Source organism: Vidua chalybeata, chromosome 3 (assembly GCF_026979565.1).
Source record: "Vidua chalybeata isolate OUT-0048 chromosome 3, bVidCha1 merged haplotype, whole genome shotgun sequence".
NCBI lineage: Eukaryota > Metazoa > Chordata > Aves > Passeriformes > Viduidae > Vidua > Vidua chalybeata.
Window position 1 is genome coordinate 103,727,451 of NC_071532.1, and position 7,248 is coordinate 103,734,698.

Here is a 7,248-nt window from a genome sequence, read left to right on the forward strand (position 1 = left end):
AGAACATAATTCTCCACTTTTTCTGCATCACAGAGAGGAAGAGGATGGGGTAAAGTACTGTCCCTTGTTCCACCAACTTGCCTGAGCCAGGGCTCTTCCTCTTGCCATGAATGAGGGACTAAATGACCCCATATTGTATTGACTCTAAACAGCCATTCCTGATGACCTGCACTTCCCCCCTTTTAAGAAATCCTCACATCTAGACAAGTCTTTTGCAATCTGTTCATCTCAATAGTAAAATTTTCCCATATTTGGATTAGATTGATTTGCATTGATGAGATATGAGATGATGGGGGTTTAAAATTTCTTTTGGGGAAGTAACTTTCTCACACAGACCAAATTTTGGTCTCATTGTCTAAATCCACATTCTTTAGTCTGTTCAAAGCTTAACACTGCATTGGTTACGTGAACATCTTCTAACAAAGGCTGCTGATCTTCATTATTACTACCAAGAGGTAATGGCCACATAAAATCACTTTGCCATCCAGTGAGATACGGAAGGAGTCCTCATGTGCTGAAGCTGTGGTTAGAGATGAGCCCTCTCTGCCCTGTGACAGTCTAATTTAAGAGCAGGAAATTCCTTAGAATAACCAGCTCCTAGTCCCAGCTGAGAGCTGGCTGATAAAAGCCCTGTGAAATGTTTAACTGTGCATCGTAGCAGAAGATTAAGAACAGATGTGATCTAGAAAATCAGCTTCACCTACAGCAAACACAGACTTCTGCCCAGCATCCCTGGCTCCAGCAACATCTGGCACACTGTGTCTGGGTGGCAAGGGCTCTGCCTGGCACCTCTGCACCTTGTCCTGCTGCTGCCCTCTCCCTGCTGGCACCTGGGAAGAGATGGTTTTTTCCCTTTTCTCAGGAGCTGTCTTTATATCTGATTAAATCACATAACCATAGAATGGTTTGTGTTGGAAGGGACCTTAGAGATCATGCAGTTCCAGCCCCTCACCACGGGCAGGGACAGCTTCCACTGTCATGGATATTCCTGTGGTATAAACAGCCCCAGCCACATCCTGGTGCCTGAGATCACAGAGGTCACAATGCTGCTGTTCTCACCCAGGGACACGGGAAGAGCTCGTGTTGCAGGGAGTGGTAATACACATTCTTAGGCAAACTGAGAGGGCTGGAAAAAGCAGACAGACAGTGCAGTCTCAGACCCCTTTGCTACACATCTCAAGGACCTTCTCAGACCAAAATTTGCCTTCCTTCATTAGGAGTTGGACTCAATCACCCTTCCAACTCAGCATATTTTGTGGTTCTATGATTAAAAGGGGTTATTTGAAAGGCAGTGAGCACAGGGTGGCTCAGCTGACAGGTACAGTGTGGCATTTGCAAAGTGGCCAAGGCATGTTTGGGCTCCAGACTTAGCTTGGGTATTTGCTGCCCACAGCTGAACACTTGGATTATCCTGCTCTCCATGTGACCTACAGCATTTGTGAAGCAAAGAAGTTTTTATTGGGCCCATTTTGGTGCTAACTGGAGCTGCTGGGGGACTTCCAGGAATGTATTTCATGTGTGCAGTGGTGACCTGGGCTGCTGCATCCCAGGATGGCTCTGAGCCCTGGGGGTGAGCTGGGGTAGGGGGTGGGGGACAGCCAGCCCTCTGGGTCAGACCTGGGTTGGCTGCAGGACGTGGGTGCCTGATCCACTGAAGACCAGCCTTGGTTAGATGTGAATATGAAGTGCCTCAAAACAGGGAAGTGTTTGGAATTGAAACATCATTTTAGGATCATTACAGGAACTGGGCAGAATATGGATGCACAAACTCACATTTCAGTTTCTCAAAAGACATGACTCTATTTTCCAAGTGGCAAATTACCAGAGTTTTCCAGGTACTGACAACTCAGAGCTTTCAGTGACTCCAGTTGCAACATTTCTGACAGTATAATCTACTGTTTTTTTCTGGGTGCCTTGTAAAGGGGTTCAGGAGTGTGAATTTTGGCCCTGGGCTTTGAAGCTTCATCCAGTCACAATACTTCTCTGCTCCCTGGCTCTAATTCCATGGCCTTGTGCTTTGGATTTACATTACTTACCTTCTCTACATTTCGTTATCTTTTTTGTGTTACCCAGCAAAGATTTTCATAAGAATTTATTTACTTGTAAGTGTCAAGTGTTTTCACAATAAATTCAAGGGGGAAAAAGTGAGAGTAATTCCTTTGCACAGAGACTACAGTCAGTCAGGCAGCTCTTTCCCTCCTTAGGACCAAGTGAATGGGAATGGGATGTTTTTTGTTGCTGTCCAGAGGTGGCTGGCTGGCTCTGAGTCACTGCATGCAGCTTTACCTGCAGCCACTGAAACACTCTGAGTCACAAGGAGAGGCAGGGCAGCTGACAGTCAGAGGTAATCACACAAAGGATATTACAGCCATGAAGGCATTTCAGGCACTGCTCCTGGTGGACAGCAGCAGCGGGGAACAAATACATCTATGTAGTTCTTAATTAACTACAAAAAGTGCCTGGGTCCCTTCCCCCCCTCTCTCTCTTATTTCCCAGACCATAAACCAAATCTTCAGCAGGTATAAACTGGCACAGGCTTTCTGACTTCAAAGGAGCTGCATCAGTTTGAACCAACAAAGATTCTGTTGCCATATGGCCCTAATTATGTTAATGTGAGGCCCAAAGGATGCAGTGCAATAATAAAAAGGAAATACTGTGTGATCCATCATCACTTTGGCACTCAAGGCAGGACTTTCAAAGGTATTTAGGCACCAAAAGCAGCAGACAGGTGCGTCAAAGATTTTCTGTGTTCCATTTCCCCACGACAAAAATTTATTTCCTTTCTGTCCCAAACCAGGCTTGAGAGTCCCTGAAAAGAGGGTAGAAACATTTTATTTTTATCACCATGGAAATAAGAGGGGTCTTTCTAAAGTGGACCTCTAACTGCTTTGTTTCTAGACCTCTCTGAGTGCTTGGCAGGTCCCAGTGGTGGCAGGGCCTGCAGACACTCCGAGGGTCCAGGTGAGGCGGCTCCCAGGCATCGCTGGAGCAAAACTTTGGCACCAGGTAAGGATCTCCACAAGAAGAATGACTCCAGCCAGGCTCACTCGCCCCCAGGGAGTGGCTAAGCCACACAGCCCCATCAGCACAGCTCCTTGCAGTGTTATCCCAGCATATGGGGCTGCAGGAGGATATGGGGAGCACAAGTGCCACTTACTCCTGTCCTCGGTGGATGGAAGCCTACTGCACCCTGAGCTCCCATCGGTATGGAAACCTTCAACAGCACGGAAACTGCCTTTGATTTTAAATCCAAACAACTAACCGCTGTTATTCTTGGACATTTATATTACATTTTCCTCATATTTTCCATCTCATGGATGATTAAAAACAAATTATTGCATTAAGGTGTTTGAAGTTAGGATGCTCTGTGCAGCAGTTGTTTGTTTCTAAGTCCTTGACAAGAATTTCCTGTTGATCTGGTTTTACGTTGTCTTTACCTAAAACAAATCTTCTCCAGGGACTGAAGTAGTCCCTAAATAGTTTTAAAAGGGTTCTTCCATCTCAGGCTCTTTTCTAACAGCCTTGTAATCTTTGTCCTGCCAGGGAATGAAGCAAGATTGCTGAAAGCATATTCAGGTTGCCCTAAAGGAGTGGGAAACAGATTGCTTAATAAGGCAAGAGCTACATCCCACATAATAATTGTCACAGTCATCTTTCATTGTTCTGATGCCTTTATATTGGTGCTGTCTGTAGTGTACTTGGGAGTGATGCAATGCTGATGCTGTAATAACCTGGTGAGCAGTTGCACAGATTCCTTTTAGTAAACAAAAGGTCACCATTTCACAGAGTTCCCAGCATGAAAATGTGTTTATTGATGGCTTGCATTTTGTATAATTTTGTTCTTTAGCTACTTTACTGTTCAGTTTACCCAGTCCCAGGGCACAGATGTACTCATGGTGTGGTGCTGCTGCCCTTCTAAAGTGCTTGCAGTAGTCGATGCTTTTGCTGTAATCCCCAGCATGTACTAATGTGTCAGGAGTATACATTACCCTTGGGACTGGCCAGGAAATGCAGAAAGTGAAGAGTAAGGTAAACCAAACGCCAGGCTGCCTATGTGTGGGAGCAAGGTTTAAGTCTCTACTCTGCCTGAGCCAAACCAGTTAATAGATACAGGGCTCCTGAAAGCTTGTAGATGCTTCTCTGCTCTGTTAGGCTGCAGTGGGCCTCTCTAAATTTAATCAGAATTTTTTATTTTCCTTTTTTTTTTACTCTTAAAAGCAACTCTCAAAGTGGGTTTGATCAAACATATTTCTGATAAAAACCTGGATTTTGCATTTTGACATTTCCTGGTGAGAAGACTTTTGCTGCTGAGATCCCAGATGAGTTCTGGGCAGCTGCAGTGAAACACAAGGGACACTGAGTCAGAAGGGTGATCCCAAATTCCTGCTGTAGAAGATACAAACAGTCCTGTCACCTGGTTGCAATAGAGCCACTCCAGGAATAAACCAATAAATTATGGATGGTGCCCTATGAGATAAAATATCCAAAAGATATTGTCAAAATCTATGCTGCTTAAAATAACATGGCCTCTTACAATTTTAATTTCAGCAAATGAAGGTTTACAAGATGAAACCCCAGTCCTGCACATTTTTGTGACTGTAACTAATGTCGCACATGTAAGCAATGTTTCCCCTATGACTTAAGTTATTTATTGGCATAAATATTTGTGAGATCAGAACATTAACACCTAACTAACATGTTTTAGCATAAAATAGCAACAACTCATATGCAAGTCTCAATAGTTTCTGTATTTTTCCATAAAATACCTGGAGTTCCTATATACTGGGCAGCAGGGAGCAACACAAATCTGCCTTTAAAAATTCACAGGACTTGTTGATTCATACGCAACTGAGAAAAAATGTGGAAAAAAATATTTATTGCAAATTCCTCAAATATTTACCAGGTGAAACATTAATAGCAAGACCTTAAATAGACTCTTAATTCCACAGTGAGGTATTTAAACAGTGTTCTGAATTTCAAACATGCTGGGAAACAACACTGCTTATTGATACCTTTTCTGAAGATGAAACAACAGACTTTCACTCTTGCTATAGAAGAAAAACCTATATTTGGACATTCATCTGCAACATTTTCATTGCTACTTCTCTTGTGTGACATTTCATCCTTGTGGTTGGGTAAAGGATATTCATCTAATCAGTACCAATGCTTTGCAGCACCCAGGTATTGTGTTCTCATTAACTCACAAGCCTTCTTATGTTTATAAAATGCTCTGAATATTTACTGGGGACCTGGACAACGCTGGTTCATTGTCACAGAGCATAAGTGTATGCAAAAGACTCTTTTGCGTTTCCCATATTTTGCAACCATTTTCTTTTCCTCTTCTTGAGTCATAATCTCTGCAGAGAGCTCTGTGATGAAATCCTGAGTGCAATTAGGCTAAAGGATTTATTATGATTCATCCAGAACAGGGGTAACTGTGTGAACTTCAACTAAAACATAAAGGTTTTTCCCAAGCATTTACTTTTGTCTAAAATCTGACAGTGCTTTTTCACTTTCCTCAGAGCTCCTGAGATTTTTAAACCATGTGGGCCAAATTCCAGGTATCTCTAATATCAGCAAGAAACTGGGGTTGAATCCAGACAAAATATAGGAGTTTCACTTTTGGCCCTGCTCCTGGAAGAACAAGGGATTTGATCTTGTATTTGATATAACATGGATCAGGTCTTCAAATCAGACACTTGGAAATGGCTATGACTGAAGTGAGAAGGAAAAGGCTGGGAGGAGTCTAAAACATGAAGAGGCTCCACTGTAGCCACCACACTATGCAATTTCCCTTACAAGTATATTTATTATCATGTAAAATCAGCTGAAATGTTTGCCCCTGCCGTCTTGTTGCTCACTACAAGAGAGCACAGGGATGGTTGCACACACCCAGGTGGGATCAGACATCTACCCAGCCCAGGGTCCCATCCCTGTCCCTGTCCCATCTGGTGCAGGCAGGCCATGGGAATGGAGCAAACATGTCCAGCCTACCCACAGTGGTCTCCCAGCCTCTCTCACTCAAAGCACAGGGCCTTCTGCACCAGAGGGAGGGACTTTGCATTTCATACCCACATGGGCTTTTGTCTGGTATGAATTCGTCCAGCTACTTGTTTGAAATCATGTGAAGGCTTAACATTCATATGGTCACATGGAAATGGTGGGGGTTTTTTGGCTTAAAGGCACCTTGTTCAAGTACCTGCTGAGTGGCCCCTTCCACTTCTACAGCATTCTTGGAAAAAAATGGCAAAGCTCCTCCTTGTAGATACCAAACGTGAGCTTTTAAAGCATCAAGACATGATTTCTACATTTAAAGCCCAAAGGAAAAAGTAAAAATCATCCAAGGAGTATTGAAGGGATGCTGCAGAGCACTGTGAGGAGCCCACTTGATGCCATCACATGGCACTGCCAGGAGCCCATGGAAGGGCAGACACTGTTTGGGTCACTTGCTCCAGGTGAACTGGCATGGGCAGAGGTGCAGCCCCAGCCCAAACAGCTGCAGAGAGAGAGGTGAGACCTGTCGGGGGGACAGCAGCAGCAGAGCTCCTCAAACAGAGCAAATCAAAGGCCTGGAGAAGTCAGGAGGAGTTATTTATGTGGAGGGGTAATGTTAGCTGGAGTATAATTGCTTTGGGGCTGCTCTTGGACAATTGCTTTCTGGCTGCTCTCAAACCGTTGCTTTCAGGTTGACCTCTCTCGCTTCATCTGGAGCTGCTCTGCTGCTTTATTAGTTACTATTAGTAATTGTAGCCTGCAGCTATGGGCCAGAGGAGCGTGGGGAAGAAATAAAACATGGGAAGAGGGCTCTGCTCAGGAGGGTCTGCTGCAGCGAGGCCCCTGCTGAAACATGGCTCGTCCCTCTGCAGAGCAGAGCCATTGCAGCCTGACCTGTGGCTGTGCCCAGAGCTGAGGTGGAGGGGTTAAGGTGATGCAGGCTCACCATAAGCCAGCAAGTGTAAACTGAGGTGGTGGAGGTTTAGGAGAGTAAATGACAAGTTTTGGAGAGCTCAGAGGACTCAGAGCTGTGGGAGGAGCACCTTTCTGTGGTTGTTTCTTCTGTGGCAGAGGTAAAGCCCTGGTACCCCACTGGGGCCAGGCAGTGCCCCCAATTTTCCCCAGCAAATCGTAGCTTGTTTTCAACCTTCAGGATCATGGATGATGGTAAGTGCCAGTTGCCACCAAGATGGAGCTGTTATTTGGTTTCCCAGGTGTCTCAATACTTGTGTGAGGAACCTCCAGTGTCTGAGT

The 7,248-nt window shown here is 44.7% G+C and overlaps 1 long non-coding RNA gene across 1 annotated transcript; it reads left to right on the forward strand.

Moving 5' to 3' along the window:
* Window positions 1-1,098: 1,098 nt before the first annotated feature.
* On the forward strand, window positions 1,099-3,218 carry LOC128786136 (uncharacterized). Its single transcript, XR_008430186.1, has 3 exons — window positions 1,099-1,318; window positions 2,205-2,344; window positions 2,497-3,218. It is a non-coding gene; the product is annotated as an uncharacterized LOC128786136 (long non-coding RNA).
* Window positions 3,219-7,248: the final 4,030 nt, after the last annotated feature.